The sequence below is a fragment of the Thamnophis sirtalis genome, unplaced genomic scaffold, assembly GCF_051295495.1.
Source record: "Thamnophis sirtalis isolate CommonGarterSnake01/CBP01778 unplaced genomic scaffold, rThaSir2_p1.2 scaffold_4, whole genome shotgun sequence".
Taxonomy (NCBI): Eukaryota; Metazoa; Chordata; class Lepidosauria; order Squamata; family Natricidae; genus Thamnophis; species Thamnophis sirtalis.
The window spans coordinates 30644525-30670715 of NW_028261384.1; the positions used below are offsets into that span (position 1 = coordinate 30644525).

At 39.2% G+C, this 26191-nt stretch overlaps 1 protein-coding gene across 4 annotated transcripts in view; it reads right to left on the reverse strand.

The window, feature by feature from the left end:
• The window catches only part of CDK6 (cyclin dependent kinase 6), a 129659-nt gene that overhangs the window by 93967 nt on the left and 9501 nt on the right, over positions 1–26191 (reverse strand). The gene's annotated exons all lie outside the window — the stretch shown is intronic.

A 26191-nucleotide genomic window follows, 5' to 3' on the forward strand; every position in this document is an offset into this window, starting at 1 on the left:
AAATACCGGTCTGGCTCTCCACAATGGAGGCACTGATTCATCAAAATGTTATTGATATAGAGAATGTTACCGGATATAAAGATATTTTAAATGAAAAGAGGGAACTTAAAACTAAGCAGGAACTGAGTGATCAAGGGATTGAGGTAACTTGGTAGTAATATGTGCAGATACAATCTAGATATGAGAAGCATGTTAAATGTATGGTTTATATAGAGAATTAACAGGGACAGATGAAAAATTAATAAGGAAAACATAGCTACTTGTTAAGTATTAAGATGGAAGATGAACAGGTAAAAGAGACAATGATAATATGGGCTAAAAATTTTGGCTACGTGATTGAGTTAGATAAATGGCAGAAACTATGGGATAGAAATTATAAATTAACAATGTCTACACTGCATACAAAGAAAATCTTTATAAAATGTTTATAGACTTTCTGCCCTCAAGGTTAGCAAAAATATTTACGGACAAATCTGTAAAATGTTGGAAATACCAGCAGACACTTGGTTCATACTATCATATGTGTCAAAAAGCAAAAAAAATATTGGACAAAAATACATACATGGCTGGAACCATACATTTTGGGGGGCATTTTACCAGACAAATATAATAATGAATATATATTTTATTTTACATATACTGACCGCAGCTAGTATAGTAATTGCACAACAATGGAAAAGTGAAGAGATCCCAACAGATGAAAAGGTGATTAAAAAATACTAGACTGTGCAGAAATGGATAGGCTTATAATTATAATTATAACACTTATAATTAAAGAAAAGAAAGAAACTGAATATTTTTCACTTGGGACTTATTTTATAAATGGTTAGCTGACAAAAACAGAAGCTAGAAACAGGAAATATATTGAAGGACCAGTGATAAGGAAGGTATGTTAAATTGGTTAAATAAATATTGTTATTGTTGATAATAATAATAATAATAATAATAATGCAACAAAAATGAAGCCAAAGAAGCTGAAAATTTTTTGCATTTACTATATATGGATGATTTGAAACTCTATGGAAAGTCAGAAATAGAAATCCAATCATTGAACAAACACAGTCCAAGTATTCAGTACCAATATTTCAATGCAGTTTGGCATGGAAAAATGCGCCACTGTATCCATAAAAAGAGGCAAAATCACTGCATGTGAGGGAATTGAAATGCCCAATGGCCAACTAATTAAATGCAACAAAAATGAAGCCTACAAATACTTAGGCATTCTGCAGTTGGATAGTATCAAGCATGGAGAAGTAAAAACTATTGTCAGGTGAGAGGACACCAATAGAGTTAGGAAAATTTTGAAATCTAAATTGAATGGTGGAAATACAATCAAGGCCATAAATACCTGGGCAATACCAGTTATAAGATACACAGCTGGTATAGTTAACTGGACACAAGCTGATTTGGACATTTTGGACCGAAAAACCAGGAAACTAATGACAATGCACTACAGTTTACATCCACGTGGTGATACTGATAGATTATACCTGCCCCGAAAATCAGGTGGCAGAGGATTATTACAAGTGAAGCAAACAGTTGAAGAAGAAAAACATGCACTGACTAATTATTTAAAAGAAAGTCAAGAACATCTATTAATTGAAGTAAAGAACAAAAAACTACTGAAGGCCCATCAGACGAAACAAGAATACAGAAAAGATGTGATAAAATCAAGAATGGAGAGTTGGCAGAACAAAGCACTGCATGGCCAATTTCTGGAAAAAATAAAAGATAAAGTGGACAGTGAACAAACTTAGTTATGGTTAACAACAGGTACATTAAAGAAAGAAACAGAGTTACTAATCCTGGCTGCGCAAGAACAAGCTATCCGCACAAATGCCATTAAGGCCAAAATCGAAAAATCCTCTGATGATGCCAAATGCAGACTTTGCAAAGAAGCTGATGAAACTGTTGATCACATACTCAGCTGCTGTAAAAAAATCACGCAGACTGATTATAAATTGCGGCACAATTCAGTAGCACAAATGATCCATTGGAATTTGTGCAAAAATTATAATATTAAAACAGCAACAAACTGGTGGGAATATCAGCCTGAAAAAGTCACCGAAAATCAGATGGTCAAGATCTTGTGGGATTTTCGCATACAAACAGACAAAATACTGGCGCATAATACACCAGACATCACACTGGTTGAGAAAAACAAGGTGACAATCATAGACATCGCAATACCTGATGATAGCAGGGTCGCCGAGAAGGAACATGAAAAAATCGCAAAATACCAGGACTTAAAAATCGAAATTCAACGACTATGGCACAAACCAGCAGTGGTAATTCCAGTGGCAATTGGCACACTGGGTGTTATTCCAAAAGTACTGGAATTACATTTAAAACAGTTAAAAATTGACAAAATCACCATCAGTCAAATGCAAAAAGCCGCACTGCTTGGATCTGCACGCATATTACGAAAATACGTTACGACGTCCTAGGCCCCTGGGTGGGGTCTGACTAGTAACCAATGCCAAATCCGGCGAAACAACTGGCCGCTGTGATACAATTGTATAATAATAACAACAACAATAACAACAACAACAACAAACAAAAAACCACCCTACTTGGAACAGCTTATATCCTTCGACGTTACCTTAACAGTTCCTAGGTCCTTGGTTAGAACTCAAGCTGTTGAGCTACCAACCAGCCCCAAAGGCGGTGAATCTCACTAGTAACCAATGCCAAATCCGGCGAAACAACTGGCCGCTGTGATACAATTGTATAATAATAATACTATTATAACTGATACTATCACAATGAATAGTGTTGTAAACACTTTGACTATTAACACAATTTAGATACATTTCAAATTTTTCTTTTGATTTCCTCTTCCAATTCTTTTCGTTTTTGCCCTTGTTTATGTCTATGTATTTTGTTTATATTCATCAGTACTCCTCTCATATATGCTTTACTTACATCCCCTACAAATTCCATGAATATACCTTATTCGTATTCAGAACAAAGTATTCAGATGGCAATTTTTTACAATCATTAATATACTTTTCATATCTAAATATACTCTCATTCGACCTCCAAGACCTTCTTGCCTGCACTACCCTTCCCAATTCCGTCCAGACTGGGTTATGATCCTAGAGGACCCTCGCCGCAATCTTTGTCTTCTTCACCCTAGAAAATAAATCATTAGTGATTTGTATAAAATCAATCCTTGAAAGGGATTGATGTCCATCAGAAAAAGGGGTGAAGTCATATGCCTCTGCGTTTCTTTCTCGTCAAACATTTCTCAATTCGAAGTTGTCCATCAAGTCTTTTGAGGGAAGGAGGTACAAAGGGGACAAAATTAAGGGTTTAGATATAGACAGAAACTTAGATAAAGAGATAATACCCCTAGTTAGAGAAGAGTACAGGCAAAAGTTGAACCAACAAATAACTTCTGGGGAAAGCCTGCAGGTAATCAAATAACTAAGATTAGGAACAATGTAAACTGCTTAAAGTTTGTGTAATGGCAAGAAGCTGAGTTCAACGCAGAGATTTTACTGATTTTTTTTCTTCTCTTTTTTCTTTTCTCTCTCTCTCTTTTTTTTTAATTTCCTTGGCTTTAATATATCTTAGACTGTGTTTGATAAAAAGCTATACCGTGTACGGGCTCTGGGAAGTCGGGGGGGAAGGGAGGTGGGGTCATAGGGGGGAGGGGGGAAATATAGTATGTGCCAGATTTTAAAGTAATATGATTGCACTTGTATACTGTTGCCTTTTTAATTCTAGTGTAAAAATAAGAAGCTGAATATATTGATAGATAGTAGAAATACACCGAAGGGAGGAGCAGAGGGAAAGAAGAAAGAGGGGTAGAGAGGGTGGGAGAGAGGATCGGAAGGAGGGTGAGATGGAAGGGAGGGAGTGTATTGGGAGAAAGGAGTGATAGAGGGGGAGGGGAAGTAGGAGAGGGGAATGTTGGAGGGGAGAAAGGAAGGTTGGAGGGGGGTGAAAGAAAGGGTGTATGGAGGGCTGAAGTGGGATATTGGGTTTGTATTTTGGGGAGTATTTTTGACAAGGATGGCTGTGTTTATTGTTCAATGTTATATGGCCCCGGTCATGCACAGTATATATGTGACTGTATGAAATGAAAATGAAAATAAAATATATTTGGACAAAACACCTTGACTATTATTTTCTAAAATGATTTGTACACAGACAACTCACTGTTCAATTGAAACTGGGATTTTTGTCTGTTATAAAATAAAATAAAAACTTACTATTATATATAATAAATAATTCAAAAATTTGTTCAGTTTGCCATGCTTATAAATGTAAGACTTTTATGATAATCCTCTGAGTTGAAAGAAGCGACATCATTGTGCATTTCATCTTGGATGCAGAAACAGATCTGCAATCCCAGTCTGAAGCAGAATCTAGCACATTAGGAGCACTGGCAATTCACTATTGCAGTAATTCTAGTAATTGCAATGCTCACTATTTTCTATCAGGTTCTGGTGATGTTTATTTTCAAAACCAATGAAGACTTCATACCAGTCAGACTGAAGCCCAGACCCAAGACAGACATATCTAATCAACTTCAATTTATTTGCTTATACCTAATAGACCAAATATAGCCACATGAAAGCTTTAAACTTCTACCCTAGTAGATATATTCTGAGAGGTTCTAGGGGGTAGCTCAATATTTAACTTCTTTCTCCCTCCTTCGATCCCTCCTTGGGTCGCTTAACATGGGTCTCTTTCTGGAAAACCTCTGTATTATCAAAAGTCTCCTCCTCATGTAGTTGCACATTTCATTACATAGTAAAAAATTCCCTAGCAGGTTCTGTCAACAGCTGAAGTGTCTATTTCCCTTGGCCATATATTACAATTATATAAGGTTTCTCCTACAGTAAACTTTATAGTGCTTGCGTGGTCAACCTCCAGTTGTCTTCCAGAATCTAGAACATTTTAGAGCAATTGATGAGACATACAATGGTCATCCATTCTGATGTGTCCCAGCTATCTCATTTGGGCTCTCATAATCAGGGACACAATACTGGTGGACTCTGCATGATACAAGACCTCCAGGTTGGAGACATGGCTTTTCCAACAAATGCTGAGGAGGGTCTGAGAATGTGAAATTTCTCCAGTTGTTTGATATGTCTTTGGTATAGAGTCCAGGACTCAAATCCGTATAGGAGAAAAGGGATAACCACAACTGTCTAGAATTTCAGATATGTAGAGAGACTGAGGCTGTGTTGATATACAGCTCTGATATACAACTACCCCAATGCATAGCGTGCCTTGCTGGTCCAAGAGTCAATTTCTTTGTCCAAAGACCTATATCTTGAGACAATGCTTCCCAAGTGTTTGAAGTTATTTACATTTGTCAACTAGGTGCCACCAATATTGACTTGTGGTCCTATGTGTCTGGTATTTGGCAATTTTTTCCCAGATTGATAGTCAAGTCAGAGAACATAAAGGAGTCTGAGAGGTTGATCAGCATCAACTGTAGATCAACTGTACCAGGAACATCAGTCATCAGCAAAGAAAGTTTCTTGAATAATTTTTGGAAGTATTTGATCCATGTGTCCAAGTAGCAAAGGTCAAAGAGAAGAATGTCCAATTTAGTACCTGATGTATATTTCTTCCTTTCTCGCTATTCAGCTATAACTGAAGAAGCTTCCTGGATGACAAGTGAAACATTTTCAAAAGAAAAAAAAAACAAGGAAGTTCAGTTGCCTTTAAAAAAAAAACTTTTTGGACAATCATGACCTTGATGATTGGGCATCTCCATAGACATTTCCTCCTTCAGACCCTGAACAACATGTGACAATATACAAGTGAAGAACAGATTGAACAGGATTGAGGTTAGCATACATGCCTATTTTACTCTATTGGAAATTGCAAATGCAGGTGATGAATCACCACTTTAAAGAACTTGTCCTTTCATTCTGTCATGGAACAGCTGAATCACCCTCATACATTTCCTTGGGCATCTATAATGTATATCTGTTTACAGTGTCAAATGCATTTGTCAGGTCAATGAAGACATAGTAAAGAGGCTTGTTCTGCTCAATACGCTGCTCCTGGATTTGCTTGTACTCTGTTTTGGCCAAAAACCACACTACATGTCTGGGAATTGCCTTTCTGAGACAGGGACAAGTTTGTTGAGGAGAATGTGGGCAATGTGATCTTGTATGCAATGAGTAGCAATAAGATACTTCTGTAATTTCCAGTGTAATTTGCTTCTCTTATTTTTACAGACAACCATAATGATGGCATTGTGAAAGTCATCAGGCATCTCCTCTATTGATCAAATGTCTTCCAATATGTCTTGGAATACTTGCAAGGCATTTGAATCTATATTTAGAAAGACAATAAGCTACTTTATGGCACTGAAGAACTCTCTGGTGACATGCATATCTGCATAGCATTCTACCTACTCATCCTTCCTGTGGAACCACTTGTCCTACATTTCTCACAATTCTGTTTGCACTCAGTTCTGTTTATACTTTGCTGCAGGTAATTGAAGTGCTCTTCTTTAGAGACAGATGGTGTCTCATTCTGCCAGTCTCCGTAGCCTTATTGCAGGGTTGCTGAAATGGTCTCATGATTTTCATCAAACCTCACACAAACTTGGGTTTTCAGTCCGAAGACAGTTGTTGCAGTCTGCATGGTGACATCTTTAAGCTGCACCAATGTTTCAGAACAGGTTCCTACAAGAAGTAAATTGCCAGATGTTTTTTATTAAGTACATCTTAGAAGCACTGGACTTGTACTGGATTTTATAGCTTGCCAATATAAGAATGCCCTTCTGACAGACCATGGTTGCTTACAATTAAACTATGTGTAGGTTGTAGCCTGTGATTTGTCCAGCAATCAGCACCTCAAATTACACAAGTAATGGTGACATCTTTAAGATTGTGCTGAAGTTCTACAACATATCCATTAGATACCAACATTTAAACCTGGGGTGGATCCAGGAAATTTTGTATTTGTCTACAAGTCTGAACATTGTGTTAGTGATGCACATATTGTGCTCAGCACATTTGTTCAGAAAGAGCAGACTGTTGCTATTTAGTTATCCCATCCCATTACTTCCAAGAAGTCATCCCATTTGTTCCTTCTATTCCCACCCTAGTGATGAAGTCACTCAGATTGACAAATTTGACCATGGTAAGGGTTCTTTAAATGATCTGGTCCAGGCCTTATAAAAACCTTCTTTGTCTTTGAACTCAGAGTTCATAATGAGGTGCTGATAATGATGGTATATACTAGGACATGCTGAGAGAAAGAGGAACTTCATAATGTTCATTTATTCTAATGAGTAGAATAGAGATGTTCTTCAGTGAAGATTGCAAAACTTATTCTGTGATCCTATTGTCAGACTATGGTTCCCCTTTCCAAAAGAGTGTGTATCAACTAACTGCTTCTTATAATGAATTTGCAAACCTGGTCTCCCAGTTGTGCACAATATCAAGTCTATAATGGCAAAGTTCAGCTGCTGTGTATGCTGTTTGCCTTTCAGGCTTGGCCACCTTCTTTCTACCCAGCAAGGTGTGGATATTCCAGACTGTGAAAATGAATATTCTTTGTTTTTCTTGATGCTCTATGGCTAAGGAAATGATTAGCCAGTCAGATGTTATGGAGTAGGCAAAATTTAGTGTACCATTTTTAACTGCCTTCCTTTATGCAAGATGGATAATGCTATCCTAGAAAGGACTACCAGTTTCCTGGATGCTCCTGGGTGCTGAGATAAATGATCATTGATTCAAGGGCCATCTACATGTAGGTTTGTGATAACATTACCATTTGTTGTTTCTTCCCATTACTGCTAAACAAATTTGGTTTAGAGTAAAATGATTTGTAGATATATTACAGATCAAAATGAACTGTTCAATATAAAGCTATGTGTGATAGAATTCTAAATGGAACAATTATTTCACAGGGATAGTCCCACTTTCTTGGAGAAGAGACCTTAATCCAGTGGGAAAACTGTTATAGCTGAAACCTCTCCTGGTACAGTGGGTGGCCAAGATGTCTTAAGTGTCTTGTCGAGCCTCTGCGCTCCATAATGCCTTCTGTACTTGACTCTTGGACTGTTGATCAACTGGTTTCCTCCACTCAATGTGTCAAGTCAGACTTCATAAGTGCGGATAAACAAATGCCTTTTCTCACCAAGATTTGAAGACTGCATGTGCTACAACTACTTGGGAATCACAGGTAAGAAATGAACATGGAGAGGGGGGAGGAACAAAAGGTGACCGAGCAGAGCTAAAGAATACAACAGGGTCCTCCACCAGAGGTGCTACCCCTTCTTCAGCACACAATATACCCAGCAGGTTTATTTTGTTTTATATTTATTTCATAATACATATTTATTATAAATTATAATTTAAAATTGTTTGTTTGATTGATTTCTATAATCACCTATCTCTGCAAACAATTCTGTACAGATGACAATTAAAATATATTGAAAATCTAATTCAAGAATATAATGAAATTATAAAATTTATTGTGTATTTCATAATTTAGACATAAATTATACTCCAAATTTAGTGAAGCTTATTTCCAAATGTATGCATAAATGATTTTGCAGCATGATAAGACTTTAAAGGACCATATCAGCACTGGCTGCTTGCAATGTAAGAAACTTATATTGCATTCCTGTAATAAAAATATGTTTCTTTAGTGTAAATTAGGTATGAACAGAGAATTAATTAAAGGACTGGCTCCTGGCATTCCAAGTACGGAAAGTAAAGATGAGGGAAGGGTAATAAGTTTATTAGACAAGAGGAAATGAATAAGGGCAATATATGAAAAGGATCTGAAATGACCGTTGGCTTACCTGAATGGTCATTCTCTAGGCGCTGCGGGAGTGTCCAAGCATGGATTAACTTCAGCTTGCTGCCCAAGGACTGAATTTAAATCTTTAGTGTAGCCACGCCTCCTGCTCCCCTTGGAGGTCAGTTTGAAAAACGAGGAGATGGAACCTAGAAGGATGTTGTAAGAAGGTGTGCTAAGTCCTCAGAAGTGGTAACTCAGGCTTCACTAGACTACCCCAGGGTGGGGTTGAACACTCCCGCAGCACCTAGAGAACGACCATTCAGGTAAGCCAACTACCATTCTCCTAGGCGCTGCTTGGAGTGTCCAAGCATGGGACATACCCAAGCTATATAGTCTCAGGGTGGAAAGAAAAAACATCCCGTTGTTCTGGAGCTGGGAGGACCGGCTGCAAGACTCTTCTCCCAAAGGAAGCCTCAGCAGCCGCGAAGGAGTCCAGTTTGTAGTTGCAAATAAATGAGATGGCGAGGACCAAGTCGCTGCCCTGCATATTTCCTCAATGGACACTTGCATTGCCCAAGCAGCTGAGGTCGCAGCGCTCCTTGTGGAATGAGCAGTTATGTGAGGAGGAACCAGTCGAGCCTGCTGCTCGTAGGCCAGCTTTATGCAGGCGCACAGCCAATGTCCTATAGTTGAGGAGGAGACCTTCCTGCCTATGAAGCGGGCTGGAAAGATACAAAGAAAGATTCGGACCTGCGGAAGGATGCTGTCCTCTTCTTTATATGCATACTCCCCGGCGTACGTCCAGCTTGTGCCAGATGCATTCCCTGGATTGTCTGGGATGCAGGGAAAAATGAGAGAGGATCACCTCCTGTGACCTGTGAAACAAGATATTAATTTTTGGGAGGAAGGAGAGGTAAAGATGAAGAATGATCCTATCCAGATGCACAACACAGAGGTCCTCTCTGACTGATAAGGCCGCAAGTTCAGAAATTATGTGAGCCGAAGTGATGGCAATTAGAAAAGCAGTCTTAAATGATAAGTGTTGCAAGGTGATGGACTGAATTGCTTCGAATGGAGCTGAGGTCAAGTCTGCAAAACAACTGCAAGATCCCACGTCGGAGAGCAATGGACCATCAGGGGACATAGGTTGGTAGCTCCTTTCAGGAAGCTGTGGACCCTGGGGTGTCTGCTGAGTGGTATAGTGTCATCTCTGGACAAGATAGTGGCCAAAGCGGCTGTCTGCCTCCGCAGTGTGTTGGGGGCAAGACCTCTGTCCAATCCGTCCTGGAGAAATTCAAGGATTTGTGGGATAGTTGCTGCAGTGGCGACAATTTGGCGCGACTGACACCATGATGAGAAAGCAGTCCAGGCCGCATCATAGATGTCCATGGTGGAAGGACGTCTGGATGGTGCGGATAACCTTGTCTGAAAAGTTGTCCTGCCTCAGGAGGTCTCCCTCAAGTGCCAGACAGCCAACTGGAGCCATTGAGGGTCCAGGTGAGGAATGGCCCCTGGCTGAGAGAGATCTGCTCCTGAGGAATGCGCCAGTGTCTGGTCACTGACAGATCGACAAGGTCGGCGAACCAGGATCACCTTGGCCAATGCTATATCAGCAGTACCTCCACACCCTCCAACAGGATCTTCTTGATCACCTGGGGGATGAGGCTGAGAGGGGGGAAAGCGTAAAGAAGGCTGAGAGGCCAATGGCTTCAAAGGGCATCTGTCCCTTCTGCTCCTGGCTGGAATCACGAGAAGAACCAATGGAAACGCTTATTTGCTGAGCTGGCGAAGAGGTCTACCGTCAGATGGCCGAATCTATCTGAAAGTTGGTGAAAAAGAGAAGGATGGAGTTGCCATTCCGAGTTGCTGACCATAGTTCTGCTGAGCCAGTCTGCAGTTACGTTCTCCTCCCCCAAAGATATGATCTGCCTTCAGTGACTTGAGCTGGCGTTTGGCCCAATGCCAGAGGGCCTCTGCCTCCAACATCAGGGCCTTCGATCAAGTCCAGCCCTGATGGTTTATGTATGCCTTGGTGGCAATGTTGTCCATCAAAAATAGGATGTGTGTGCCTTCAACGTGCTGGCGGAATTGTCAGAGAGCCAGCCCTGAGCTCCAGCCAGTTTATGTTGTGGGTGAGCTCCGCTGGCAACCACCTGCCCTGCCTCACATGTGTCAGAAGGTGAGTGCCCCAGCCGTAGAGGCTGGCGTCGGTCGTTATCACAAAGTGCTCTGGATCCTTGAAGAGCGATCCCCTTGTCAGCGCCAGCGACCTGAACAACCGAATGACCCTTGGAGGTATGCTCACTACCCTTTTGGAGTTGTTGGCTTTTCATTGCTGGATCGGAAGCACGAACCACTGAGGTTCGCCTGCATGCAGTCAAGTCCAGGGAACTACAGCAATGCAGTTTTCCCAGCAGCTAGGATAGAGTCACAATGAAGGCTGACCTAGCTATCCTGATCTGTCTCATTAGGGAGGTTATGCTGTCCGCTCACTATTGTGTGAGGAAGACCTTGCAGATGTTGGAGTTGATCATCGTGCCCAGATGCTGAATTCTGGATGTTAAGTGACTTTTCTCCAGATTGACGGAGAAACCGTGCTTTTCAAGGGTGCGAATGGTGAGGCTGAAGTCCCAATGTGCCTGTGGGACGGATGACGACTGCAGGAGGATATCGTCCAGGTAGCAAACGAGTCTTACAGGATGAGATTGGAGATGTCCTGTACCAGAAGCTTTGTGAATGCCCTTGGGGCCGATGAGAGGCTGAAAGGAAGGGCCTTGTACTGGTAATGATGGCTTGCAAACTGCAACCTCATGAACCTGCAAAGCGCTGGGTGAATAGGGACATGCAAGTATGCCTCCTTCAGATCAATGGATATCATGAGATCGTCCTGTCTGATGCAACTCAATATGGTCTGGAGCGATTGCATCTTGAAGCGCTTGTACTCTAGATGAATGTTGAGTTTTATGAGGTCCAGTGTTGCTCTCACACCTCCCCCCCCCAAAGACTTGGGAACTAGGAAGAGGATCGAGTAAAACCCTCTGCCTTCCTGACCCAGGGGTACCTGCTCTATGGCCGCTATGTCCAGAAAATGTCTGATCTCCGCCTGCGTCATCTGGCATTTGAGGGGCGATTTGGGAAGGGGCAACGGACGAACCTCTCTGGAGGCATCAAGAGAAACTCTAAGGTTAGACCGAACCGTGTTTAGGACCCATCATTGTCTCCTCCCATTGGTCGGCATACAGCTGCAGCCTGCCCCCATGGGAGGGGACCGGTGATGGTCACTTATTCTGTCAAAAGGAAGGGTTGGAAAAAACCCCTCAGAATGACCTGCGGTTTCCCTGCTGTCTATTCTTATCCCTGAAATTGGACCTGTCATGGGAGCGGTCCTGCGACTGGGTGTAAGATCTGGTGCATCCCCCAGAGGTAGAGGGGGTGTTTACATTATGAAAGGGCTGCCTGCGAAATAGTGAGTGACCCTTGCGGTCAGGCTTCTTGGTGACAGCTGGCAGGACCTTGCGTTTGTCCTTGGACTCGATTAACATCGAGTCCAAGGCCTCCCCGAAAAGCTTGCTGCCCTTGAAGGGGGCTGAAGCCAGTTTCCATTTTGCCTTCATGTCCGCCTGCCAGGGGCGCAGCCACAGCAGGTGGTGTGAGGTGACATTGGAGGCAAGAGCTCTAGCTGAGAATTTGGTGGCGTTAAGGGAGGTGAATATTCTATCACTGCAATTATCTTGTTAACATCCTGGTGTGATCTAGTGTCGCCAACTGGGAGATTGCCTAGTAACTTACACAGCCAGAACAAAGCTGCCCTACTGAAATAGGAGCAGGAGGAGGCCTTCCTGGTCCACGTGGTGGCTATATGAGTCTTATGACAGGCCTTCTCTGCCTTCTTGTCCTCAGCTTTAGGTCCCTCCAGCAGATCAGCTGGGAGAACCAAGTTCGAGGTTAGGGCCACTATGGGATCATCTACCTGTGAAAGCTTCAGGAGATCCTCCATGCCAGCCTCCATAAAGTAGAGCTTTTTCTCTACTCCACTGGGGTTAGCCATTGACCTTGGCTGCGCCCCTTGGCGCTGGACAACATCCAGGAAGAGCTGGGGAGCCAAAACCAGATCCTGAGTAGGGATGGTCTCCTTGAAAAGGCCCGTCTCTGAATCCTGAGATACGGCAGGTGTCTTATTGCCCTGGTCTGAGGAATCTTCTCTGATTGTGCGGGAAGTCCCATCTGAATAGATGAAGCCCTAGCCTTGTTAAGGATGGCCCGAAACATAGAGAGCTTGAACAAGCCTGAGAATGCAGGAACATTGGGGACCGGATTCTCATCTTCTGACAAAGGCACATCCTGAACACCTCCTCAGTGTCAGATGCTTCGCTGACAGCTGAGGCAGCAGGAGGGGAGACCCTGCCCAACTGTGCCTGAGAGTCAGGGACCTTAGCCTTGGCTCTGGCACGGCCTGGGAGAGGCGATGTGAGGCCCAATTGCTGGATGCCATCTGCGATCCCCTGAAATATAGCCTTTGCAACCACCTCCCTCATTGCTGGGGATAGGTCAGGAGTGGGATCCTGATTCTGGGGCAATGCTATATGGCCTGGCCTGGAGGGAGGAATTTCCTTCGCCAGCTGGGAACAAGCTCCATCCCTGTACTCTTCCTTCAGGGATGAGGCTAGAGACCTGGGAGATGCACTAGAGGGATTTGGAGAAAATCCAAAATCCTCCTCATCCACTACGATGGCGCCTCCTCTGGAGGGAGATCTGAAATGGAGGGGACAGCAGGAACCTCAGCAGGTGGAGGGAGTTCCTTGTCAGGCCCTTGGGTGCCCTGAGACCTCTGAAATTGTTTTTCTAGGCGTCTCTCTGCCAGCCTCTCTTCAGGCTTGGACACCTTTTGTGTCCTGGGTTGTTTTCCCTTTGTAGGACATGCTGCACTAACATCCTTGGCCGCAGGATTGGGCCTGCTGCGCTTACTGATGGGAGGCCCTGCCTGATCCTTGGCTTTGTCCATACTCTTGCTGGCCATGCTTGAACTTCCAGCCCAATCCATGCAATGCTAGAAAGTCACTTGGATTAGATGAGAGTTGGCTTAGTGGAGTTGGAGAGCAGAGTCAATGGGCCCAGGCAGGGAATGCAGCTATGAATTTGGTGCCAAATTGGAAGTCCCAGTCCGTGCTGTTGAGAGAAAGCAGGGAATGGGCTGGGAAAGCCAAACTCCCTGCAGCCGCCAATTTGGATCTTTCTGGGGAGGAGGAGGCCTGCCTGGAGACCCAGAGCAAGGCCACCCAATTAACACCCTTCCCAGCGGCGATCTGTGAAGGACCAGGCTGTGGCACTGAGAAAATGGCTTGATTTTTAAAAGTGTGCTCTTTTTTGTCCAAAATGGCCACCATCAGCTTGGAACGGCACCGGGGCTGCTGTCGGCAATCCGGAGAGCTCAGAGGAGCCTCCAGGGCTAAAGAAAGTCCTCCAACAGTTTTCTGGGGAACCTGCTCTTCCTATCTTGTCCCTGAGCTCGTCAGTGGCCGCTGACAAGCCTCCCGGTGCAGCCTCTACCACGTATGAGCGCAAAAGGCTGATTAGCCCCAAGCTGCCAGATCCATGCGTGAGGGAAGTCACGATTCAAAGAGAAATGCTTTCCAACAAAAACAACAAAACCTAAGGCTATCTAAAGCTACGCAGTGAAACAAAAAAATAAGAAAAGGCTACACTATTCTAATTTGGAGAGTCCAGCTTGCTGTCCAAGGACTGGATCTTCCCAATGCGTCCTTTTAGGCAACTGAGCTTTTCAAACTGACCTCCAAGGGGAGCAGGAGGCATAGCTACACTAAAGATTTAAACTCAGTACTTGGGCAGCAAGCTGAAGTTAACCCATGCTTGGACACTCCAAGCAGCGCCTAGGAGAAGCTCCAGTTACATTAACTTTGCTGAAACTAAACAAACTAGTACTGGTTAATTCTTCAACAGGAGGTTATCTAAGACTAAATGACTAATTCCATGCATTGCACTAAATCAGATTTGTATTATAGTTTACAAAACTTCAAATCCAAATCTATCAAATAAACCTCTAAATGTAATCTACAAACTGAGCCAGTATTATCTTCAGAAAGTTAAGCCAGACTGAATCTTAACTGGCTTACAAAGAGTTCCTCCAAACTGGAATGATTTAAGAACAATTTGTAATGTGTCCAATCCATACTATGTCATCCTAATGGACAAATAGCCAAATATACCCATAGGCTAACTAAAAGATGAGACAAAATTCTTCTACCTTAGATGTCTGGAAAAATAGTAAAATCCTGGGCCTTTAAAAAAAACATCACAGGAATAAATTACCTATTCACTATGATGATAATATGATAATAATACCACCATAGGCTTTGACAAACTTGCCATCAATTGCAAAAGGTGACTTTACTTGGAACAGCTTCCATCCTGCGAGGATATTCTGTAACAACATCAAATATCCAGATTTGGCTATCCCAGGTCCCTGGTAGGTAGGTAGACAAAAATGTCAAACCCAGTCTGAACATCTGGCTGACTACGCAATGAATCATCATCATCATCATCATCATCATCATCATCATCATCATCATCATCATCCTAGTCTTTTTTTGTAAGTGGTCTGCTTGAAGATCTTAACTACTATAACTGTTTCTTTAATACTGGTTAAGAAGAGAGATATACTTTATTAGAGTGGGTGATAAATACTGCCACATTGACGGCTCAGTCCTTTCTCTATGAAACAGCCAATGAGCTGTTGATGTTAGTTTGCAGGAAACTGAAATGTTCTCATCTAAATAGATTGGAGTACTTGATCTACATAGGATAGAAAAATACTGTGGGTAAAAGTACTTTTGAAATGAATCAGAAAAATGACAGGTCAGATCTAGAATGATATCTATGGTTGGAATGCCTGTTAGAATGACTCAGCTATATAACAGGTGGCTTAGTAAGTACTGAAATCAATGAATATTATGACCAATGTAGGTTTCAAGAGGCCATTGTTATTGTAAAAAAGAAAATCGTGCAAGAACATAAATAAAATTTTGGTTGTTGAAACCGTAACTGATTAAACTTCGGTTGCAAAAGAAACTGATTGAACTATTTAAAAGCAGCTAAATTAGTTCACTAGAAAAATATGTTCTATGAAAAAAAATCATTATTTTATTAAAATGCAACATTCAGGAAAATTGTTCCAATCACTAGCAATATTTTGGACAATGCAGTAAGAATGAAAAGCGCCTCCATTTTATTTTATTAATGAAAATGCTGACTATAGCATGGAAAATGTCATTTAATCTGTGTCGCTGGGATGCAAGAAGTGTATGTTGGCTTATAAGGCAGTCCTAGACAGCACAAAATAGCTTGAGCAGGAATGAGCCCAAACTGGATTTTACTACATTTCTAGCATTCTGGTCAAAATATGCCAAAACTGATTGGTATTGTATCTACTTATCAAGGAAGGTTGCATGTGGCATGTGGGCAATTTACTTAAAGTCCTCCTCAGGGCAAAAGACAAAGCTTATATTCTCACACTGAATTGATTCTATGGTGACAAGACCATGCTAAAACAGTCTTCAAAGATTGGTAGCGACTTCATTAAGTCACTTAACAAAAATAATTATGCTCAACAAAGTTGAGGGAAGCAGAAAGGGAATAAAACAAATAAAACAACATGGGTAGATGGGATTAAAAAAATATGCCCACTAGATTGGAAAAGTTATAAACTACTGCTTAAGGAAAGTCAAGATGCCTGATTTACAATACTAATCAGTAGAAGCGAAAATGACTTCTTTTTCATTTCTGCACTTCTTTTTATTTTGTTAATCATTTAACCAACTGAAACAGATACAGCATATCTTTATGAGAACTTAACCTTTAATAAAAAACAGAATTTCTTGCTGGTAACTTTGACTTAATTTATTACAGACATGGACATGATATACAGACAGGGTCATCTAATCAAAAACAATACAAATGGACAATTTTGTATCTTTCTCCATTTCTTTCACTGTGTAATCTGGAATAAAGTATCCTAAAGTATATGGGGAAAAAAAGTTCCAAAGTTTATCAGAAATGTTCAACTATCTCACTTGTGAGGTTTACCACAGAGATTACTTCTGCTAACATTTCCATTATTTTTGTCATGTTGTTAAAATATTCCCGCTCAAACCCTAGGTTACGTTTAAAAAAAAAAAAATCCAGAGCAAACCATTCAGTAAATGATGCTCCTTTTTGTTTTTTCTCTCAGTATCGTTATCAGCCAGTACTTTCCTAACTCCCACTGCAAAGCAAAAATGAAAGCCCTCTTAGTTAAGAAATGATTGAGGTGGTTTGCTCTACTCAAATTGGAGCAAATGTTCCTTTCAAAGGTAACTGCTATTCAGCAGCTGTATGCAAACTACCAGATCAAATGTGGTGTGTGTGTATGTGTGTGTGTGTGCGCGCGTGCTTGTGGGGGTGAAGGATTCAGAATCCTTCCCCATGTTCTCCCACTCCCAGCCCAAACATTACTGGTTTGGCTTGAAAGATGGAAAGAAACGAAAGCAACTGCACTCATAATATGGTTGGGAAGTGTGCTGAGTGGATAAACAGTAATCAGACACAGCCAGGATATGGCATGATAATTTTGAAAGGGGAAATTCTTAAGAAACCTTAAACAGCAACAGATACTTCGCATTATTACCTGAGTTTCATTTATAGAGTTTCATCTACATATGTCAGAAGTCAGGGCTGCCCCTTATACTTTGTGGTAAGAAAAAACAAAATCCCCTTATGCATCTTTTCATTCTGCTACATATAACTTCTCTCTTCAAAATCCCTCACTTAGCAGTAATTTTGCAATGAGGTTTAATTAAAGTTAGATTTCTTTAATAACACATATACAAACATAAGACATTTGTTAAACAACATCACTATATGTTCCAACTGCATTTCTTGTTGTTGTGATTTTTCAGCTCATTTCAATGCTGCGATATGTCAAATTGCATTTGAAGGTGAAAAATGGCCTTTTAAAGACACGTGACTTTGAGATTACATTTTCATGCATAATTTGCATATCAGTCATGCTTCTTCCCAAATTAATTGGCAGATTCTATGTGAACTCAATACAGGAAGTGCTCAACTCAAACCATAAAATTTATGTTATTAAGCGAGGCATGTGTTAAATGAGTTTTGCCCCATTTTAGGACCTTTCTTAACACCGTTGTTAAATTAGTAATATGGTTGTTAAGTGAATCTGACTTCTCCATTGTCTTACTAAATGAATGGTTGTAAGTCAAAGACTACCTGTGCAATATAACAATTTTATTAGAATAATGGCAACTACTGGAGAACATATAGAGAGGAACACAAGTGATCAAATTAGCTGAGACAATCCTAATGCCTAGAAAATTACATTCCCACAAACACTATTTTTTAGATATTGGTTATAACCTGAAAACTGCTAAATATTGAATATACATGATTAATTTGCTATTTTTTCAGAGCCAAACTCTATATTGACTTGTGGATAACCTATCTTGCATATACTGTTATTTCAAAAATACAAAGATATTAATGTGGCTATCATATGCCCAGATGCTTATAAGAAATCCACTGCAGCTTTCTTCCTGGGAGGGTTACCTAGCGAGATAGGTGGCCATATAAATTGAATGAAGGAATAAATTAGAGACAACTTGAGAAGTTGTTTCATTACAAGCCAGTGCATTGGATGGTATCTCCCAATGGTTTCTGACAATTTTTCCCCATTATCTGCCACCTGATCCTTTTAAACAGAATTGAATTGATTGAATTGATTTGGGAATTCTGGAATGTTTTATTGCTGATTTGGGTCTATTTCCACTAGAGAGCAAAGTCTGGTTTCCAACCTATGGCAATGAGTTACTGCATATCCAAATCTAGAATTCAGTTTACAAATAACTCCAGACATTTCCAAAAATGATATAGAGAGGCATAATGAAAACATGATATGTAGATAATTTGCAGTCAAATTAATAGATTAATGCTTGAAGATATATTGGTTAAAACTCCTTTTCAGCCATGAAACCTTCTTGTTTCAAGGTAAGCTATCATGCAGTTACCAGGATTGCTTGGGAGAAGAATTCTAAGCATGCTGCCTTATTTCTCAATACATAGCTACAAAGTTAGCTAGCTACCAACACTTTACTCCTGCCAAAGACAGAAGACAAATTCATTACATCTCTTTAGTTTTAACTAAATTGTTTAAATTGTTAATTGTTTACTAGGACCAATTTTGCAATAAATACCACTTATAAACAACGCATTTATATGGCTGTAGTTTGTCAAATACACTTCTTTAGCAGTTTTGTGAAAAACATGCCAGCCTTTGTGAGTAATGACCACTAGGAGAAAAGCATCTATGTTTTAACTACAAAGATACAAAGATTTCTGCTCAAAGGATATTTTTCACAATAAGAAAACACAAAGCCACATGGCATGTATTCCAGGAAAACATGACAAAACTTTTCTTTATAGCTACTGGTAAAAAAAAAAAATAGCACTTGAAAATTATACCTATGTTTATTTAAATAGAACTCTTTTCCCAAAAACATACTAAGGGAAGGAGTGGGGAAGAAAGAATGATATACAACACAGGTGTCAAACTCATTGCATCATATTGCCATCACATGTTTCATGAAGTTTTTCCCATTCGCGGAGCTGGTGTGGGCGTGGCCTGCATGTAACACATCTGGGCCGCAGGCCGCCAGTTTGACACCCCCTGATATACAGGGAGTCAGTTTCTTCTGCCTGCATCCTTTTTTACCTTAAATTTAAGAACTATGTAATCCATACAATTTCCATATAACATCCTGGACAAAGTTTGATTCTGATTTTAGTACACTAGGATTCTCTGAAATGCCTTAAATATATTATAGTGCTGCTACAAATAGAATTTCACTGTCATATAAGTACAGTACATATTTCTTAAAATCACCCTTGATAATAGAATAATGGAACTGATAAATTTTTACCTTCAGGTCCACAAACTACAAAACATACGGCAGGAGGCATAGAAGGTTACCATAACAATATTCTTTCTACAATCTAAGCATGTGTTTCTGAAACTTGGTAACTTTTAAGATTTGTGGTCTTCAACAAGCCAGCATGTTAAAGTCCACATGTCTTAAAGGTTGAGAAACACTGTTCTAAGCATATTTATATAGGAAATAGGTACATGCACTTCTGAAAAGGACTTTTGCATAAAATAAATGCTTTCTTTTATCAGCTCAACATGACATGACATCTTGCACCAAATGATCTATGGTTTTGGAGCTGAAATTAATTTTCCAAAGTCAGTATCTTGGAAATTAACAGAGAGATAGAAAGAACATGACAAAGAACTTTTCCTTCAAATGTTGCGCACTCAGCATCTTTGTGAATTTAGAAACCATTGCTGCCATCAGGCACAGTTGATTTTAGCAATACCTTTTCTACAATAGTAGAAATAATTAAACCTACCAGGCTTTTGGGCAGCTGCTTAAGGAGCAGACTTAAAGCTGAATATTTATTACATGAAAAGCAAAGTTTTTGTTTTAACATTTGGTACATACACACACACACACGCAAATGCACCAGTATCCATTTGATATGGGATACTTTTGCTTGAAATGCTCCACTTCTGATTCATATTCTATAAATGCAGATTCCAATAGATTCAAGCTGTTAGGTGGTGTTGGATGCAACAAATATAATCAAAATCAGAAGAATATTTACAGATGCATTACAGCAGGAAATATTCCTAATTTTACACACAGGAATTTCCTGGATTCAATATGTCATTTGTTCCTGGCAAACTCTATCCTTTGTCTGCATATACTTCATGTTTTCTGCAAGCAGTGAATGTTATCTTACATAACCGGGAGATATATTTGTGCCAAATTTATATATTCTGGACAATAATGACTAATTAAACATTTAATTTTCCAACTCTGGGTACGCTGAATTTATCTTACCAAACACAATTGGAATGCCAGTATGCTTATGCACATGGTATGCTTAGATATTTATATATAAGCCTTGGCTTTTTTTAGTAGGGGAAAGGTGAAAGAGAAGTATTTCCAAGGAGTTTCAAATGTTTTAAAAATTCAAGATTCTCTTACAAATAAGTAAGGATTAACTTCTGAAGCTCCTTTCAATGGATTATAAAATAGAATACAGAAAGTAACATTTCGGAGTTCTCTCTTTAGTTTCAATTGTAGGTGATATAAAAAAGTTCTGATGATGTTCCTTGAAACCAATAGTTACAAGGCATATCTCATCAAACCATAATGTGATTAGAAGCTGGCTTCTCTGAACCAGGCAAACTGTTTTATAACACCATCACCTATACCATAATGTGTTGGATGAACCCAATTAATTAAATCTTAGTGTACAAATCATGTTAAAACAAATCATGCTTAGCTGAATATGCAAACCTCAACTCTTCTTTTGTTCAATCTCAGTTCTAGATTGAAACTCCCAGCTGCTGTTATATAGTACCAGTTCCAAGTAAGAAGTTAAAGCATTATCAATCAGTTAACGAGGACTTTTAACTAAAAGATTTTTGTATCAGTTTGTTCCATCAGATTATACTAAACCTACATACAATAATTATTGAATCAACTAGCACTGACCAAAGAAAACAAGTATGGACAACTGTTATTATTTGGCTATTCAGAAGATTAGTGCAGTCCACTGAACCAAAATTACAGAAGGATTGCTGAGAAGATTAATATTATAATAAAACAAAGCTTGTTTTACATAAATATTTTTCACTGAATTTTGAATGACTGCATTTCAACGAAAAAGGAAGGAAGCTGAATGTTTATTTTTCTTTAACTGTTCTTTTCTATGGTTGATTACCTAAACATTTAATAGTGGATGATAGATCTCCTTGCCTTCTCAAACATAGTGATTTAAGAGGTTAAAACACATTTTAAAGAACATTTCAGGCAACTTTTGCACTAATTATCTTGTGGAAAGCAAGAATGGGCATTCTTCATATTATGAATAATTTATTCTGATATGCAAAATTATAAAGTGAGAGATCTGGATTCAGTATTGTTGATCAAACCAGGTCTATATGCATGTAAGCCAAATCAAGTAAAGATTACTGTAGATCATTCTGTGTGAAATCTAGATGTATAGTTTTAAACTGTAGCATTGCATGGAAAGCAGCTGCATGCAAAGACTTGATTCCACACCCAATTAATTCCTTTTGAATCAAATCGCTATTCTTTATGGTGGCAGTTCCTCATTCCAAAATGAAATGATCCATAGAGAGTAAGATTGTTAAATTAAGATGTCTCTCTCTGTATAATGTCCAGTATTGGAAGGAGGGCATTTTGCTTAACATCAGATATTGAGCACCTTCAAGGAAGTTGTGCTATAATGTTCAAATCTTGATGGAAAAATATTCTAGACTAAATAGGTTTGAATTTATATGATTCTTCTTAAGGTAATTATCAACTAACAAAATGTATGATTTAAAGTATTGTAAGAGGGTCAACACCAAACTATCAAATTTTAAATATTACATCTAGTACAATAAATTCTACTATCATTAATTGTTGTATCTGTTCTATCATCAACTATTTATAATATATAAAAATATTATAACCTCTCATCATCTTTTCTTCCTATTTCTTTAACTGACAAAGTCAAAATACTGTATTATTCCATTCTGCATTTGAAAAAAAAGATATTCACCTATTACTGCATACCATAATAAACAGATATTTCCCTATGAAATAAAATATTGAAAATATATTAAAAACAGATTTCAAAAGAGAGTATATGTTTTGTTTTCTTAAAAATTCATCATGACAGAAAATGACTCAAACTGTAGCAGTGTTTCTCAACCTTGGCGACTTTAAATCCTGTAGACTTCAACTCTCAGAATCCCCCAGCCAGCATAGCTGGCTGGGGAATTCTGGGAGTTAAAGTCCACAGGACTTAAAGTCGCCAAGGTTGAGAAACACTGAACTATAGGACTATGTACAGGTAGTCCTACACTTACAACAGTTTGTTTAGTGACAGTTTGTACTTATAATGGCACTGAAAAAAGTGGCTTATTGTTATTTTTCACACTTAAGATCATTGTGGCATCCTCATGGTCAGGTGATTAAAATTCAGACACTTGGCAGCTAACTTTTTATTTATGACACTTGCAGTGTCCTGGGGTTCATGTGATCCACTTTTTGCCACCTTCTGACAAGCAGTCAATAGGGAAAACAAATTCACTTAACAACCGTGTTACTAATTTAACATTTGAAGTAATTCACTTAACAACAGTGGCAAGAAAGGTTGAAAAAATGGGGCAAACTTCACTTAACAAATGTCTCAGCAACAGAAAAATTCGGCTTAATTTTGGTGGGGAATTGAGGACTACCTGTCTTTGTGCTATAATTTTCTAAGATTTTTACTACAGACTCCAGTTGCTTTCTCATAGTTCTTTTGCAATCAGTTTATTTTCAGATGACTATTGTTTATTCAGTTTTGCCCTTCAATAATTGAATTCCAGAAAAATAAATAGCTTAAGGCATTAACAATCAATGCAACCCGAAGCAATCACCATGCAAGGCATTTAATGGTATGAATGTTACAGTTTCCAGATCAGAAACTATTACAACTAGCATGGATTTTAGAACAAAACAGTTACCTATATAAATAATCAGCGTAAGGAAATTGTAGTTGGCTTAAATTATATGGTTTTTCTACAAAAGCCTAGATATATAGAAATATATAATTATAAGTAGATCACTTTTCTCCACCCTGGTACCCTCAAAATGGGAAAGCATGATTCTCATCATCTGTATCAGCATAGCCATTGGTCACATTGTCTGGGGATAATGGAAGTTGCAGTACAATACCCCTCAAGGTCACCAGTTTGGAGAAGGTTGAGAAAGCTTCTAATTTCTTTCAGAAAGTGCACTCAATGAGTAAAAATTAACAGATTCTAACTAGTCTTGAATTCTATTGAAATAGACTTCAATCAGCACCCCATCTAATAGACTGTTAATTGTCTTTCTGATATACTATAAATACTCAATTTTATAAAACCTACTACTTACATATAAGATAGATTCATTGTTACATCTAGAAAAGCAAAATATAAGGCTCTTTCTAAACTCATTATGTTGATAGGTATAAAATACTATATTAATGTGTAAACAAGATATCTAAAATAAGTTGATATAGCCGTGCAAAAAATTATTTTAGTAAGTTCCAAATATGAAGATTTATTACTTGTTTATAAACTTGTGAAAATTCCTTGGAAAATTTCATTAAAAGTTTTAATCAAGCTTCTTTCAAATTCCATCATAATACCTGTTATGCATAAGCATTTTTTTATAATTAGTCACCATGTACATTTCAACCTCATATATTATTACATATCAGACATATTACTCATCTAAAGAAACAGTATGATTAGAATTAATGGACTCCACCCATGAAAATTGCAAATGAATCTTCCCCTACAAGACTATCATATCAGCAAGAACATAGCATAAATCATAGACATGAACAGAAAGGAGTATTCTGTTACTGATGAATGCCCTTGTATCATTTCTGGACCATTTATAAAATCTAAAACTTACAAAAACTAAAACCATCATAGATGGGAATAAATAACTCTTTCTTCTATTTTTTAAATCACATTCCAAATCATATTTTCAAATCTATTAAAAAATAGGTCAGGAATTGCTGTCAAAAATTAAACATCCATGTGACCTGAGATCAGGGGTGGGTTCCTGCCAGTTCTGTAGAAGAGGTTCCACAAATCTACAGTGCCATTTAGAACCAGTTCCAACTCCCTCCCCCCGCCTGCCCGCATATCATCAAGATGAAGACTGAGAGGAGGAATCCTGGGAATCCACAAGACTTAAAGCTGTCAAGTTTGAACACCCCTGGGGTTTTTTTTTCTAAAGGGTTAGGGGTGCAAGGGTCTTGTAACTTGACAGCTTTAAGACTTGCACACTTCAATGCCAGAGTTCCTGAGCCAACATGACTGGAGGAGGAATTCTGGATGTTGAAGTCCACAAGTCTTAAAGCGGTCAAGTTTGAACACCCCTGGGGGGGGGTTCTTTTAAAGGGTTAGGGGTGCAGGGGTCTTGTAACTTGACAGCTTTAAGACTTGCGTGCTTCAAATGCCAGAGTTTCTGAGCCAACATGATTGGAGGAGGAATTCTGGGAGTTAAAGTCTTAACTGGTTTTGGTTGTTAAGCAAAAGCGCTGTTAAGTGAGTTTCACCACATTTTATAAGTTGGCCACACCCACCCAGTCATATGGCTGGCAAGCCACTCCCACCCAGTCACATGGCCAGCAAACCACTCCCACAAAGCAGGCGACACCTACAGAAGAGGTTCTAAAAAAAATTGAAACCCACCACTGCCTGAAATGTAATATATTTAAAGGCCATGAGATGTAATATATCTAAATGCAATTGAGATGTAATATATCTAAATGCAACTAAGGCTACAATCCTCAATGGAAATTATGTTTTGTTGAATTCAATATGGCTTACTTCTAACCAAGTAGGCAAAGTGTTTAATCCTTGGAATAGATAAACTTCTACCTTAGTGTATTTTGTTCTCCGATGTTGTGCCATGCATAATACACCCAGACACAAACTGAAGTGTGAGATATGCAATACAGGTAGTCTTCGACTTATGACCACAATTGACCCCAAAATTTCTATTGCTGAGATGTTTAAGTGAATTTAGCCCCATTTTATGAACTTTCTTGCCACAGTTGTTAAGCGAATCACTGCAGTAGTTAAGTTAGCAACATGGTTGTTAAATGAATCTGGCTTGACTTTACTTGTCAGAAAAGTCACAAAAGATGACTGCATGACCACAGAAGACAGCATGTGTCCACATTTATGACATAAATATGAGTTAGTTATCAAGCATCAGAATTTTGATCACGTGACCATGGGATTGCATAAGGGTGAAAAATTGTCGTAAGTCACTTTTTTCAGTGCTGTTGTTACTTCAAACGGTCAGAAAATGAACTATTGTTAAGTCAAGAACTACCTGCCCAAAGTAGTGAGACAAGTGCAGATCTATACAATGGAAAAACAAAACAATCATTTCACAAACACATGGCGCAACACAGGAGAACAAACTTATCAGGACAAGATTCAGCAGTCCATCAGCAAAATCCACATTCTGGATAGAAAGGACCATTGGTTTGAAAGAGGGGTAAAAAAAAGGCCATTTATGTTAGAATTGAACATCCCTCCTTCAACAGAGGGGGGGGGGGGTATAACAACACATATCCCAGTCCTTTCAGCAATTCCAAGACGATTCCACATCATGTGCACTCTAATGCAGGTGACTCTGAGGGCACAGATAAATTCCCAAATGGCCTCAACAAATCTCAGAACGCTATTGACCAGATGTTCTGCAAAGGAATATGATCCTTCCAGCCCACTCCCAACCATCCTGTTATAACTAAT